Raw genomic sequence first — 13,570 nt, 5'->3', positions numbered from 1 at the left:
AGGAGATGGCAGCTGAACTACGTAAGTATTTTGCATCTGTGATACTGTGGTGGACACTAGCAGTGTGCCAGATATTGAAGGGTGTGATGGAAGAAAAGTGCAGTTACTATCACAAAGGAGAAGGTGCTCAAGAAGATGAAAGACCTAAGGGTACATAAGTCACCTGGACCAGCCACAAACCCATGGTATTAAAGTAAAGATTCTAGCCTGGTTAGAGCATTGAATGATTGGTAGAGGGCAAAGAGTGGGAATAAAAAGATCCTTTTCTGGTTGGCTGCCAGTGACTAGTGGTTTTCTGCAGGGATCGGTGTTGGGACCGCTTCTTTTCATGTTGTATATCAAGGATTTAGATGATGGAATAGATGGCTTTGTAGCCAAATTTGCAGATGATAACGAAGATTGGCAGGGGGGCAGGTAGTGTTGAGGAAACAGGTAGGCTGCAAGAAGGACTTAAGACAGATTAGGAGAATGGGCAAGAAAGTAGCAAGTGAAATACAATGTTGGAAAAAAATTGTCATGCACTTTGGTAGTAGAAATAAATGTGCGGACTATTTTCTAAACAGGGAGAAAATCCAAAAGTCTGAGATGCAAGGGGACTTGGGACTCCTTGTGCAGAACACCCTAAAGGTTAACTTGCAGGTTAAGTCAGTAGTGAGGAAGGCAAATGCAATGTTAGCATTCATTTCAAGAGGTCTAGAATACAAGAGCAGGGAGGTGATGCTGAGGCTTTATAAGGCACTGGTGAGGATTCACCTTGAATATTGTGACCAGTTTTGAGCTCCTCATCTAAGAAAGGATGTGCTGGCATTGGAGAGGGTTCAGAGGAGGTTCATAAGGATGATTCTGGGAATAAAAGGGTTATCGAACAAGGGAAGTATGATGGCTCTGAGTCTGCACTCACTGGAATTTAGAAGGATGAGGGGGAATCTCATTGAAACCTTTCCAAATGTTGAAAAGCCTAGACAGAGCAGATGTGTAAAGGATGTTTCCCATGGTGGGGGAGTCTAAAACAAGAGGGCACAGCCTCAGGATAGAGAGAAATCCATTTAAAACAGAGATAAAGAGAAATTTCTTTAGCCAGAAGGTGGTGAATTTGTGGAATTTATTACCACAGGGTGCTGTGGAGGTCAGGTCTCTGGATGCACACAGCATCAAAGGTTATGGGAGAAGGCCAGGGAGTGGGCTGAGGAGGGGAGGAAGGATCAGTCGTGATTGAATGGGGGAGTATACTGCTGGGCCAAATGGCCTAATTCTGCTCCTATATCTTATGGTCTCATTGTAACAAGATCCATTTCCATTTTATTGGACATCTGCACTCAACTGGTTAGTTCTGATCAATTTCTATAAACAACCAAAATTTTGGTGTTTAGTACAGCCGTATATACATTATCATCTGAAGCTCCTTTTGGCCTTTACCAAGGAGTAATATTGGACTTCAGGAAATAGACTATGTTGTCAGTTCTTAGTTTCAAGGTCAATCTGTTTTTTTTTTTGGCTTTGAACAGCATCACTGTTCTCTGCAGCCTTCTGCAGAGAACAGAGAGGAAGTGGAGCAGCTGGTAGGTTGGTGTGAGAAGAACAATCTAAGTCTGAATGAGGATCCCACCCATCCATCCAGCATCCTCTTTGATTTTCTATCATCAGGCGGGAGACTCTAATGCATAAAAACAGTTTCTCCCTCAGGCCATTGGGCTTCTGAACTCACTGCCACATCGTATTTGAAGTGTCACTGGTTAATCTGTTACGTACTTTACAGGATTTAATTTATGCACTTTAGTTTGTTACTTATGCATGATTCATCTGTAGATGCTATTCCCTACCTTCATAAGTTATTTCATGTAATGTGTATTACTGTGCTTTACACCCTGGTTCAGAGAAACATTGTCACATTTCTATATGCATTATATGATTATATAATTCAATAAATGTATATAATTAAATGACAGTAAACTTGACTTGCATGGAGTATATTGATTTGCTTATCTTGGTCACCTTCAGCCTTCAAAATGATTCCCAAATGGTGTGAATGGTATTTACATACCACTCAAACCATTAGTTTAAGATTGAGGGGCTGGGCTCAGGTGCAGTATTTTAGTCCAGTTTACAGCTCTGTATCAAGCGCAGTTGTCAGAAGTTGCTGAAATAGTTTGTTGTAAATCACCATCAAGGCTCACACGTGACGAATGACTGTACAGCTGGGCTACCTACATTTCAGAGCAGGAGTCATATTTCCTTACCTTTGATGATGCCCATGCCCATTTGTCTTAAGAGTGTAAGAAACTAGAGAGGAGAGTTGAAAGAAGAGAGAACTGTGATCCCAAAAGCAGCAATGAAGATACTACTACTAATTGCCTAATATCTTATTTTGCAACATTCGTTTAAAAATCTGTACTCAGCAACCAAGCTCTCCGTTTGATATAGCAGCAATACAGATGTATTTTGGGTTCAAACTGCAGCTGAACTAACAATTGGCATGAAGTATTCATTGCCTGTCCAGTGCTCTTAAGGTGAAAAGAGTACAGAATTAAAAATTATCATAAAACCTTGCACAGTACACAAAACTAGTAAAGCTCCAGCTCATGTTTATAGTTTTGATTTGTGTCATTTGTCCTGAGACCTACCAAATCAGTGCTCTGTGTTGCCATTGTCCATTGTGGATGCACTAAATTATTTGATGTTGAAAGACTAATGTGCCTTTCAGAGGGCAGGAATATATGCTTGGTTACAGATGCAATTAACTTAGTTACATATCTGTCTACACACAGTCAACTTTATATAGTCCAGGGTAATTCACCACCTGCCACTGATTTGTCTTGTAGAGTCAAGCCAAACTCAATGGCCAAATTCATAAGTCCTTAGTAATTAGGAGTGAGTACTTGTGATGTTTTTGGAATTGTAATATAGATCTTGTGCTGCATCATTTCATCTTGAATTTCATAATCATACGGCATAGAAGCAGGCCATTCAGCCCAACACACTTTCTCAGAGACCATCATTTTTAATTATCCATGCCCCATCTTGTTTACAATTAAATTTTAGAATCAAATTTAAGTAAGAACTGGAAATCGATTGTAAACAAGGTGGGACAGCAAAAATCTGATTGGATGAGGATTAACCAATCAGGCAGGATGGACGACTGGTGTATAAATACCACCAGACGAGACATGCCCAGCATCATCCCTGATGAAGATGGTAGAGTTTGTCATCAAAATGTTGGTTAAGAATGAAACCTGTACCCAGCTGGAATCCCAAGAAGAGTTTGTTCATGATCTCATTGCTCTTTAGCAACTTGCCATTGATCAGTTGCTTCTGTATTTCCCAATCTTACAAAACATACAATCATACATTACAGAAGGAGATCCTTCGACTCAACCAATTCATGCCAGCCAAGGTATCTACCAAAGCTAGACCCATTTGCCACATTGGGACTGTAACCCTCTAAACCTTTCCTATCTACCAACCAAGCCAATTGCCTTTTAAATGTTTTTAACATTCCTGCTTCAGTTCATTCCATAGATCGACCACCTTCAGCGTGAAAAACTTGCTCCTCAGATTGCTTTTAACTCTTTTCCTTCTCACAGTAAACCCACGTCTTCTAGTTGTTGATTTCCCAACCTTAGGGAAAAGACTTTGTGCATTGATACTATTTATGGCCCTTGTGATCCTGACTCTCCAGGTGACACAAATTCTGGGAATTAACCCAGGATTCTTAAGCCTAGTTGACAGACGTAGTTCATTGGAGAGGAGTTTAAGATTAATTTAACGGACTAATATTTAAAACTTTGAATCACTTATCTTGGGAGATGTATTCAATCCACACATTGGTTAATAAAATTAAATTTGGGTAAATAAATAAATAATAATTTTTTAAAAAATCTTGTATCAGTAATGATAATTATGTTAATAAGTGTACTTAATTAACATACCTAAATCTATTATCCTTGCTGGGATTGGACAAAATGTTACACCAGACCCCCACCAAAGTGGTTGATTATTAACTTACTTACCGCCCATTTCCACTGGCATGCAGGGACACAATGAAGGGCCTCCATGTCTAGTGCTGTTCACGGCTTTCTTCATCATGTCAGTAGCTTCTTCTCAATTTTCACTACTGTCAGTCATACAAGTCCTGGGTAGAGACTTGGGAATACCGTCGCACTCATTGCTGTTACTGTCACAATGTTGTTTTATCAGTCAGGGTTGTCAGCCCTGGGCTGAACCCCACAACCTGGAGGACTGGCGGACATCCTAAGCCTGTTCTCTACCCTTTGATCTGCTTGACATAATTTTAAGATGATAGGAGGAAAGTACGTGTGAGGGAGTGGGGAATATCAGAGGTAAGTTTTATTTTGCACAGAGAGTGGTGGGTGTGTAACACTCTGTCAGAGATGGTGGTAGAGACAAATACATTAGGGGCAGATAAGAAATTCTTACATAGCTACATAGATGGTAGAAAAATGGAGTGCTATGCAGGAGGGAAGGGTTAGTGTGATCTTACAATGTCAGTGCAACATCATGGGCCAATTCTCAACATTTTCAAAAATGTTGCATACATCATATTAGTGACCTCTAACTCTAGATGTTCATCTTTTAAACTTCAAAGTTCAAAGTAAGTTTACTATCAAGGTAGGCGTGTCACCACATGCTACCCTGAGATTCATTTTTCTTGCAGACTTTCATAGTAGAATAAAGCAATACAATGGAATACATGAAAAACTACACAAACAACCAATGTGCAAAGATAAATTGTGCAAATCCAAAAAAAACTAATAACAACAACAAATAAATAAATAAATACATACATAGATACATAATACCCAAAACAGTAGTTGTAGAGTTCTTGAAAGTGAGTCCATATGTTGTGGAATCTGTTCAGTGTGGAATTGAGTGAAGTTATTCAAGTTCAGAAGCCAGATTGTTGAAAGATAGTGGCTGTTACTGAACCTGGTGGTGTAGAACCTAAGGCTCCAGTACCACCTTCCTGAGAGTAGTAGTGAGAACATGGCCTGAATGGTGGGGGTCCTTAATGATGGATGCTGCCTTCTTGTGGCAGTGTTCTTTATCATCCTGTTTCTCCAACATAGCTCATTGATGCACTCAAGCTTCCAAACCCAATGATAAGATTGTAGTCCTCTTGGAGCATTGATTCTTAAATGCTCTCTTGTGGCCTAGCAACCCTAAACTCACAGGCAGGCAGGGATAGATGTTCAATTGCCAGTTTCAGCAACAAACTTCCCTCCTCCAGAATGAGTGAATGTAAAAAAATCAGAAATCTTCTATTAAATGTATTAGTTTGCTTAATTAGACGTGAGGTGTGAAAGGTACATTGTAACAAAGTAAGTCCCCTTTCTTCATCCATTACATAGAACATTTATCCTTAAATTATTGATAATGAAGTGAATGCTTTATTGTTTATTTCTCCTTGTTCAGGCAGCCAGAAAGTACAGAACATATATTGTGTTTCAGCTCTCTGCTGATTACAATATGAGGCAGGAGCCAACCAGCTTCAGTGGGATACAACATGTTGACTGTCTTTAAACAAAAGTGCATTGACGACAAAATAGCTGGCGCATGGGGTGAGAAACAAAAATGAAATATAAATGGTACAAAACACTTCCTATTTGTACCAGTTGCTCAAAAGGAGTTGTATTTATAGCTTCACAGCCAAAGGTTTTTCAACAGCCATGCCTGCATTTCTTTAATTACTAGTCCACAAGACTTCTGCTCCTCCTGCAGTTATAACATGGATCTCCAGGAAGGTTTCAGTGTGTCCTCTCTTTTAAGTGTATTAACTTTAAACATTTATTTTAAAACTTTGAACTCTGCAGTAAATCTCTCTACTTGCCATAGGTAGAAAGGAGAATATAATTATCATGGTTTACTGTTTAAAACAACACTTGGTACCCTTTGTTAAGATAAGATTTTGAGCTCTATGGTCAAAGGTAAAAGGGTTTACTTCTCAGGAGTCTTTAAAGTATTTCTTTGTTTTCCTGTAAATGCCTGCAAGAAAATGAAACACAAGGTCATTTATAGGGACATATACTGTATGGACTTTGATGATGTATTTTAATTTACTATGAATTTTGAACTTTGAAGAACACCATTGTTGTGTAACAATATGGTATATTATAGTTCATTTTACGTATTTCAGTACAAGGTAAAATTTGCTTAATTTATTATGATAAGGCCTTAACATATATCATATTTACAGCAAACACTTATAGTCCACCACAATAATTTATTCTACAAACACACAAATGCAGATAATCTACACATCTAATGCAGCTAATTCTACAAAAGGCAGTGGACTTGGCCCATTACACTACAGGTAAATCTTACAAAAGGTAGTGGATTCCGCTCAGTATATCACGGGTAAAACCCTCCCAACCATTGAGCACTTTTACGTGAAACATTGCCATAGAAAGGCACCATCCATCATCAAAGATCCCCACCACCCAGGCCATGCTATTTTCTTGCTGCTGTCTTCAGGTACAGGTGCCTCAGGACTCACACTATCAGGTTCAAGAACAGTTACCACCCTTCAGCCATCAGTCTCTTGAATCAAAGGGGATAACTACATTAATTTAAGGAGTCTGTTATATTGTTATTTTATGCTCGTTATTTATTGCTATTTATTTATATATGCACTTGCAGTTTGTTTACAGTTAACAGTTACTGTTCTACAGATTTACTAAGTATGCCCACAGAAAGAGAATCTCAGGGTTGTATGTGGTGACGTGTATGTACACTAATAAAAGTTTTACTCTGAACATCTGAGGAATATGTATGTGATTGTGAATTGGCATGCAACATGTCCATTCAAACATCAGGTTAGTGGCCTGGATACCTGGTTTGAATCTCTGCCAAGTTTAGTTCTGTGCCAGGATTTTGGCAGTCTTCATTCATTGGTGACCTCGGCAAAGATTTGGATCAGTATGCTTCTGGCCTAATGAAGAAAACAATACTGCTAGGCTTGGATTTGAAAAAAACAGCCAGACCACGTTGAACAAGAATCAGTAGGGGGTGTCTAGGAAATGCCAATCATAAAATCTTAAAGAACAGGATATAGAAAATACCCAAATAAAAGTAGTTAATTGGGCCAATTTCAAAACGATGAGAACATGTCTGGATTTGGTATAAATGGTAATTGAACTGTGGTGGTCTTTAAAATGCAAATGTTTCAGCTACAGTCTAGGTACATTCCAATATGGAAAAAAGAAGATAGAAATTAAAAAAAGGAAGACAATGCAACCAGCTCTTCAGCAAAGGAATATGCACAAGAGATTCTGCAGACACTGGAAATCCGGAGTAACACATACACAAAGCTGGTGGAACTCAGCAATTCAGGCAGCTTCTGGGAAAGGAATATGCAGTCAACATTTTTGGTCGAGACCTGCTGAGTTCCTCCAGCATTTTGTATGTGTTTCAAAGGAATATGCAACTGAGATTCTGCAATAGAAATGGTGATTTCTCATTTGAACAGAAATCACCAAGTCTGCTTGGGATGCTGAGGGAAGTAAGGAAATTTCAGAGGGCCTGACCTTGGTCCTTCATTGGTTCTAGATGGTGCTTAGGACCTGGAAAACTGTATGTGTTAAAAGGTGTGGAGATCTCAGGAACAACAGACCAGGCAGTTTAACCACAATAGTGGGGGAATTCTTAGAAATACTAATCAGGGGCAGAATTTTTGGATTGTAGATTGAATAGAGAAAACCAGCTCGGATTTACTAAGTGCAAGTCATATCTATCTAAAATTGGTAGTTTTCTGATGATGTAACAGAGAGTTGACCTAGACTGCCAGCTGACTCTTGATATAGCACCAAATCAAGTACTTATCATTTACACTGAAGGTAGTGGAATAAAAAGTTGTAAAGCTGCATGGATAGAAAATGAGCCCAAGAGATCAATGCTTTTATATATATATATATGAATAATTGGACCATCGAATATCTGGGCACAATTGCTACAATTGTTTGGTGAAGTGAAAGAGCATAGATTTCATGAAGAAAATATATTGACAAGGGAAGTGTGAATGATGTAGCCTATTTTGACTTCTATAAAATCGACATAGGAGACTTGTACAAAAGGTCAGAAGCCACGTGACTCAAGCAAACAGGCAATTGGGCTAAAATTGGCATATTAATAGGAGGCAAAGACTGATGATGGAGGGTTGGTTTTGTGATTGGAACCCTATGACTAACAGTGTATCAAAGGAATTCTGTCAGAACAAAAAGGTAACCAGGGAGGGAATAGGTCCCCTTTAAAGTTCAGTATGGCTGTCAATGTGTGGAACCCCAGGAGATGTGAAAGGCCTTAAATGAATGCTTCCAATCAGTATTTACTGTGATCAAGGATTGGAAATCAAGGATGAAAACAGTAATGTCCTGAAATATAATGACATTAGGAAAGGAGAGGTAGAGCTGGTCAACTGGGAAAGTGAGTAAAGGAACTGGCAGATGAATTTAACTCAGACAAGAGCAAAATGATGCATTTTGGGAAGTTAAACCAGGTCACACTGACATAATAAATGACAGGACCATGGGAAGTGTTGCATTACAGAGAGATCTAGAAGTAGATAATTCCCTGATAGTTGCGAAACTGTCAGGCTGTCAGGATGTACAACCGCTCCTCCCTCTGCATCATCCTCAACACTGGTGACCCCCAGAGCTATGTACTGAGCCCTCTGCTGTACACTCTGCTCACACATGACTGCAAGGTCAAACACCCATAATGACATTGTCAAGTTTGCCAATGACACGACAGCGGTCGGTTTGATCACCAACGATGAGACAGCCTACAGAGAGGAGGTGGAACACCTCGAGGCCTGGTGCCAGGCAAATAAACTCTTCTGCAATATCAAGAAGACAAAGGAAATGGTTATCAACTTCAGGAGAATGTGCACCACTCACACCCCTATTTACATCATAGGACAGCAGTGGAAACTGCGAGCAGTTTCAAACTCCTGAGAGTGCGCATCTCGCACAACCTCACATGGTCTAAGAACAGAGTTCGAGACAATGAGGGAAGCTCTATTTTATGAGGAGGCTGAGGAGAGATAGACTATGCACATTTACGTTCACATAATTTTGTAGATGGTCATCCTAACAAGCTGTATCACTACATGGTATGGAAACTGCACTGCAGTGAACAGGAAGGCTCTACATTAGGTAGTCAAAACTGCCATCATCACTGGCACCAGACTACCCGTCATCAAGGATATATATACAGAAAGGTGCCAGAGAAGGGCCAGTAACATCATAAAGGATCCTACCTACCCTGCTCATGGATAGTTTGTCCCACTTCCATCAGAAAGGAGGCTACATAGCATGAATACCAGTACCAACAGACTCAAAAACAGGTACTTTCCCCAAGCAGTAAGTCTAATCAACACCTTCACCTGCTAACCCACCCTTCCACGCCCCCAATCACCAGAACTTTGTAATTTTCTGTCAGCCACTTTATATACAGACACTCCTGTGCCAAGTGTTACTTTAAGGACATACAATCAGTCTATGTATATAAATAATCTTATGTATTTATATTTATTGTGTTTTTTTAAATTATTATTGTGTTCTTTATCTTATTGTGTTTTTTTGTGCTTCATCAGATCCAGAATAACAATTATTTTGTTCTCTTTTACACTTGTGTACTGGAAATGACATTAAACAATTTTGAATTTTGCTAATATATATATGAACTCCTACCTCAGCAAACACCTGGACCCATTGCAATTTGCCTATCATCACAATAGGTCAATGGCAGATGCAATCTCAATGGCTCTTCATGCGGCTTTAGACCACCTGGACAACACAAACGCTTATGTTAGGATGCTGTTTGACTATAGCTCAGCATTCTCCCAATCCTGATTGAGAAGTTGCAGAACCTGGGCCTCTGTACCTCCCTCTTCAATTGGATCCTCAACTTCATAACCAGAAGACCACAGTCTGTGCGGATTGGTGATACTATATCCTCCTTGCTGATGATCATCACTGGTGCACCTCAGGGGTGTGTGCTTAGCCCACTGCTCTACTCTGTGTATACACATGACTGTGTGGCGAGGCATAGCTCAAATACCATCTACAAATTTGTTGACGATACAACCATTGTTGGTAGAATCTCAGCTGGTGACAAGAGGGCGTACAGGAGTGAGATATGCCAACTAGTTGAATGGTGCCGCAGCAACAACCTGGCACTCAATGTCAGTAAGTCAAAAGAGCTGATTGTGGGCTTCAGGAAGGGAAAGACGAAGGAGCACATACCAATCCTCATCAAGGGACCAGAAGTGGAGAAAGTGAGCAGCTTCAAGTTCCTTGATGTCAAGATCTCTGAGGATTTAACCTGGTCCCAACATATCAATGTAGATATAAAGAAAGCAAGTCAGCAGCTATAGTTTATTACAAGTTTGAAGAGATTTGGCATGTCAACAAATACACTCAAAACCTTCTATAGTTGTACCATGGAGAGCATTCTGACAGGCTGCATCACTGTCTGGTATGGAGGGGCTACTGCACAGGACCGAAAGAAGCTGCAGAAGGTTGTAAATCTAGTCAGCTCCATCTTGGGCACTAGCCTACCCAGGACATCTTCAAGGAGCAGTGTCTCAGAAAGGCAGCGTCCATTATTAAGGACCTCCAGCACCCAGGGCATGCCCTTTTCTCACTGTTACCATCAGGTAGGAGGTACAGAAGCCTGAAGGCACATGCACAGCGACTCGGGAACCGATTCCTAAATGGACATTGAAGCTTTGGACACTACCTCACTTTTTTTAATATACAGTATTTCAGTTTTTTGCACATTTTAAAAAATCTATTCAATATACATAATTGATTTACTTGTTTATTTATTATTATGTTTTTATTTTATTTATTTTTCTCTCTCTCTGCTACATTATGTATTGCATTGAACTGTTGCTGCTAAGTTAACAAATTTCATGTCACATGCCGGTGATGATAAACCTGATTCTGATCTAGTATTTCGTCTGTGTCCATCAAAGATTTTAAAATCTCAGCCAGAGCCCGAGCAACCTCTTCCGTTACTACTCAGGCAGCATGCAATGAATCCCATCTGGTCCTGGGGGATTTATAAAACCATAAGATATAAGAGCAGAATTAGGCCATTCAGCCCTTCAAGTCTGCTCCAAATATGAACATGGCTGATCTATTCTCCCTCTCAACCCCATTCTCTTGCCTTCTTTCTGTAACCTTTGATGCCTAATCAACAACTTCTGCTTTAAATATACCCAATGACTTGGTATTCACAACTGTCTGTGGCAATGAATTTCATGGATTCACTACCCTCTGGCAAAATAAATTCCTCCTCCAGAGAAGGCTCTCAAGGATGATTCAAGGAATGAAAGGGTTATCATATGAGGAACGTTTGATAGCTTTGGGTCTGGATTTGCTGGAATTCAGAAGGATGAGAGGGAATCTCACTGAAACCTTTTGAATGTTGAAAGGCCTAGACAGAGTAGATGTGAAAAGGATGTTTCCCATGGTGGGAGAGTCTAGGACAAGAGGGCACAGCCTCAGGATAGACGGGAGCCCTTTCAAAACAGAGATGCGGATAAATTTCTTTAGCCAAAGGGTGGTGAGTTTGTGGAACTTGTTGCCACATGCAGCTGTGGAGGCCAGGTTGCTGAGTGTATTTAAGGCAGAGATTGATAGGTTCTTGATTGGACACAGCATCAAAGGTTACAGGGAGAAGGCCAGAAACTGGGGTTGATGAGGAGAGAAAAAAAGGATTAGCCATGATTGAATGGCAGAGCAGACTTGATGGAGTAGATGGCCTAATTCTGCTCCTATGTCTTATGGTTTTATACGGAGGAACTTAAAACTGTTTCCCCCCTCTCAACCCCAGATCCATTGATGTCAATAGGGATGAGCCTGTCTCTGTTCCTTCTATAGTCCACGACCAGCTCCTTTGTTTTTGCGGTCTTTTATTGATTGTATTATGTTTCTTGGATTTACTGTCTATGCTCATAAGAAAATAAATGTCAGGGCTGCATATGGTGACATATATGTAATTTGATAATAAACTTACTTTGCACTTTGAAGATGATTCATTTAAGATCTTACTTGTACCTTCTGGTATTGTCCTGGTTGTTGCTAATGGGCCATATTATTTCCCTGGTTATTCTTTTGCCTTTGCTGTGCTATGCCTTCGGATTTACCTTAATCTTGTCTGCCCTCATGACCCCTCTTTCTTAGCCTTCCTAATTTTATTTTGCAGGGACATTATAGTACAACTTTTACGAAAAATTGGTTAGACCACAACTGGAGTAAGTACTCAGAATCAGAATCAGTTTTAATATCACTGGCATATGTCACGAAATTTGTTAATTTTGCTGCAGCAGTACAATGTAATACATGATAATAGAAAGAAAAACCTGTGAATTACAGTAAGTATATATAATAGTTAAATTAAACAAGTAGTGCAAAACAATAGAAATAATTCTTTTTTAACTCTCTTTGTACAATTTTCTTTCAACAGACTATAAAGTGGAATTGATTGCATCAGGGAGGATGCAGAGGAGATTATACAGCACAATAACAGGCCTTTCCGGCCAAATGAGCCCCCACAACACAATCGCACCAATTAATCAACTAACCTATTGTGCCTTTGGAATGTGTGAGGAAACTGGAGTACCTAGAATAAAACCATGCTGTCATGGGAGAACATACAAACTTCTTACAGACTGTGCAGGAATTGAACCCTGGTCAATTGTTCAAGTGCTGTAAACATGCCCTGAATGGAATGAGGGAGAGAGGATAGGCTGAACTTGGTTCAACTCAGTTGGTGAAGCTGAGGGGGAACTTAATGGAGGAATACAAAATTATGAGGAGCACATATAGGGAAGATAATAGGAAACCTTTCCCACAGCAGAAGTAGGTCAGCATGGTAACACAGTGAATAGCACAATGCTTTATTATACCAGCAACCCACGTTCAATTCCCACCACCTTAAGGATTTGTACATTCTCCCCATGACCACGTGGGTTTCCTCTGGGTGTTCTGCTTTCCTTCCACAGTCAAAAGACCTATTGGTTGGTAAGTTAATTAGTTATTGTAAATGGTCCCGTGATTAAGCTAGGATTAATTTGGGGGATTGCTGGACAGCAAGGTTCCAAAGGCCAGAAAGGCTGGTTCCATGCTGTATCTCAATAAATAGATAAATAAGAGTAAGTATGTTAAACTGGAAAGCATTGGTTTAGGGTAAAGGGCAAGAGGTTTAAAAGGGATCTAACAAAGAACTATTTCACTCAGTGGCTGGTTGGAATCTCCTTGAATAAATGTGGATGCAAGTACTCTCAGAGCATTTTGATAATGATTTGAATCACCAGTGTACTGAAGGCTACAGACCAAGTGGTGATAAACGGGATTAATGTGGAGAAGCAGTTAATGGTAGACATGGACATGGTGGACTACAGCACCTGTATGATTCTGCAACTTTAAGAGGATCCTTGTTTATTATAACTCAGCAATGATTTAAAGAACCAGAAGAACAAACCATAATGGAAAACATGATAATTACTACCCCAGATGAGTCAGCATGTTTCATCTGTGAGTAACTG

At 39.9% G+C, this 13,570-nt stretch overlaps 1 long non-coding RNA gene across 3 annotated transcripts in view; it reads right to left on the bottom strand.

The window, feature by feature from the left end:
- Window positions 1-5,159: 5,159 nt before the first annotated feature.
- The window catches only part of LOC132402732 (uncharacterized), a 126,524-nt gene continuing 118,113 nt past the window's right edge, over window positions 5,160-13,570 (bottom strand). The window contains exons 4-5 of one of the 3 annotated variants that reach the window (XR_009515051.1): window positions 9,705-9,800; window positions 5,160-6,000 (exon numbers count right to left, since the gene is read on the bottom strand). This is a non-coding gene — a long non-coding RNA (uncharacterized LOC132402732). The remainder of the gene's footprint in view (window positions 6,001-9,704; window positions 9,801-13,570) is intronic. The other 2 variants (XR_009515053.1, XR_009515052.1) reach the window with 2 other exon arrangements.

This window comes from Hypanus sabinus, chromosome 12, assembly GCF_030144855.1.
Source record: "Hypanus sabinus isolate sHypSab1 chromosome 12, sHypSab1.hap1, whole genome shotgun sequence".
NCBI lineage: Eukaryota > Metazoa > Chordata > Chondrichthyes > Myliobatiformes > Dasyatidae > Hypanus > Hypanus sabinus.
Note: the sequence above shows the minus strand (reverse complement) of the source record. Positions and strands in the feature narration are given on the sequence as shown.